The sequence below is a fragment of the Amblyomma maculatum genome, chromosome 7 (genome assembly GCF_055883805.1).
Source record: "Amblyomma maculatum isolate TAMU_Amacu chromosome 7, ASM5588380v1, whole genome shotgun sequence".
In the NCBI taxonomy this organism is placed as follows: Eukaryota; Metazoa; Arthropoda; class Arachnida; order Ixodida; family Ixodidae; genus Amblyomma; species Amblyomma maculatum.
In genome coordinates this window covers 13,220,019-13,223,126 of record NC_139350.1, presented here as the reverse complement: position 1 = coordinate 13,223,126, position 3,108 = coordinate 13,220,019, and positions in this window count along the sequence as shown.

Below are 3,108 nucleotides of genomic sequence, written 5' to 3'. Positions count from 1 at the left end.
GGGTTTCGTTAAATCGAGTTTTGACTGTACATCTAATCTCAGGTAATAAAAACATAGCTTTGCAAAATGTTGTTCTACATGCTACAGCCCCATTTCGATGCCAGTAGACGCTGATGGCTGGCCTTTGCTTCGCCGATGCGGCGTCGTTTGCGGCCATAGCTGGTGGGTATACATACCACGAGACGCAGATAGTACCTTTAGCGTGCCGCAACAGCTTTTATAACGTCGCAAAGAGCTGTGACGGCTGCGATCTACAGGCTGCACAGCGCAGGACGCATATCGGAGCGTCACTGGTCCTCACAACTACGTCATGACAGTTCAACCAATCGCAGGCGGCGGCGCGGCCTGCGGTGTGTCTCGAGGTGCCGGCAGTGCCGGTCGCATATTTGAACTAAAAAAAAACGACAATTGGCGCTTGTTTCTTGCTAAATTTTATTAGATAGCCGAGTTCTCGGCGGGAGAAACTGTTATACACCATTAAAATCTCGATTTCTGCAAAACGTGCTGCAGTATCCCTTTAATGATTTTTTCACATCAGTAGAAAATAGCCATCATGACCCAAGCTGCACAGATTTTATGCACCAATGAACACAAGAGAGTGCATTTTTATCTCCAGTAACTGCAGATGAGGTCGTGTCTACAATCATGTCTCTAAACAATTCTACTTGTACTGATATAAATGGCGTACAGATTCGGCCACTTAATTATGTTGCTATTATTACAGCTCCAGTTTTAGAGTACATCATTATTCAAATATTTTTATGTGGTCAATTTTCTCGCCGGCTCCAAGTGGCCGAGGTTACTACCATTTTTAAAGGTTGTGAGAAATGAAACATGTCTAACTACAGGCCTATTTCAATACTCGCTGTTTTCTTCAAAGTCGTTGAAAAACTAATACACGTTCGAATGAGCTCATTCCTAACCAAGCATCACATCATGGCACAATATCAGTTTGGGTTTATAAAAAAAAAAACGTTCCACAGAAAGAGCATTGCTTGCGCAAAAGGAATTATTCTGAATGGTTTTGAGCGTGAATTTTGTACACTTGGAATATTCGTAGACTATTCAAAAGCATTTTACAAAATAAATCACACCTCGCTATTAAAAAAATTGGAATAATATGGTTTCAGAGGCTGTTTTCTACATACCATTAGGTCCTACCTACAACACCGCCAACAAAGGGTACACATAAATAACTCTTGCTCCAGTTTCAAACAATTGCTACACGGCGTTCCGCAAGGAAGCATTCTCGGGCCGCTGCTTTTCAACCTAATATTAACGACCATGTAAACTTTAACACTTCATTTGTTATTTATGCCGACGATACAAGCTTATTTTTCTCACATCACAGTTTACCCTTGCTTGTTAAAAAAGCGAATGAAGTGCTTGATGTACTGAACAAGTCAAATTAATTCTTTAACTATAAACATCTCGAAGACAAAATCAGTTCGTTTTCGCCCTAAAAATAAGTCAGTTAATTCCAATATTGTCTTTCGAGTTGGTCTTTCGGTCATAGATTTGGTACCAGTTATAAAAACATCAGGTGTTCTTTTTCAAGAGAATATGCAGTGGAGCGCGCATACTGACCTTGTTGACTCCAAACTTCCGCGAACAGTAGGTATTCTTGCACGCTTTCGTTATTTTTTGCCAGAGCACATTAAATTGCTCTTAGACAACTCGCTTTCCATGTCCACGCTATCGTATTGTTATTTGGTATGGGAAACAACGACCTACACAAACCTGTCCAAAATCTATCGACTACAGAGAAAAGCTGTAAGAATCATTTCTAATGAACCCATTGACACACACACAGAACCTATATTTGATGACCTTGGATTAAAACCATTACCGAACCTGTTCAACGCAATTCTGTTAAAACGTTATCATACTTATCGCATAAATAGTGACCCTTTCCTTGAAACCCTTGCGACGCTGACTCCAGTTTAAAAAAACGTATGGCACACGAAGCAGTCAGGTTTGGAAGATTCGCCATACCCGTACCAACTATGGCCGCCATATGTTGATATGCTACCACAAGCTTTTAATTCCTCTGTTAACAAGTCCAGCTAACCTATACAACAGTATATGTCCTCAAATCAAAATATTGTTAACACGTGCAGTTCTGTACCACCCAATATTATTCCTACCATCTAAATGTACTTTGTAATATATAAAGCCGTCGGTATGTTTATAATGGCTTTTTCTTGTTTTGTTGCGTTTTTTTCCGCTGCTGTATTGCACTGTAAATGGGGTGCTAGCCTCTGTGAAGCCATCGCAGGCTTTTTGCTAGCACCCTGCAGCATCACAAGTACTGTGTAACCAGTGTTGATGCTAAATAAAGTTATTTGTGTTTGTATTTGTATTCTGTATAATGAAAGGTGAAGTTCGCGTAAGTAACCCATCAATCAGACTGTACCAAATGGAGGCAAATTTTTAGGCTGCGCTTATTGGGTGGCTTGACAGGTTGCAGCTATATAGGTTGTGTTTTTTCAAATAACAAATACTTGTGGTTTAACTCGGGTTAACCCTATTTGAATTGCGATAGCAATGACGGAAGCTTCTTTTGCCTGCTACTTTATTCCCCTATCACGCCCTATCAGTGTAAGTGCTACGTTATTCGGGGACACTTAAGCTCATCCTTTAAGAGTATGACGCGAGAGCGTAAGCTACCAGCCCACATATAAATGAGAAGGGTTCAATGCTGCTGAACCGAATGTGGAGCGAAAGCATTGTTGTTGTTGTTGTTGTTCTCCTCTAATGTGATGGCACATACCCAGACAGGGGGATCGGCCAAGAATTGGGGTGCAGAGATATTAGATTTTGAGATGTATAACTACATCTTATTCTTATTCTCCTTCTTCTTCGCGGCTGTTCAAGGTCAAACGTGGCCCTTCCCGGGACGACACGACGGACGGAAACCTGGCGCAGTATTGCTATCGCAAAAAAAAAAAAAAAAAATCAATCGCGAGTCTGCGCTTGTGGTGTTTACTTCTGGTCCTTGTCTTTTTGTGCACAGTACTCTTTTATTTTTTTATGAAGATTGTTCACACAGGAGCTTGCAGTGCCAATTTGTGAATGAGCTGTTACAATAATTTCACCAGTAAACTT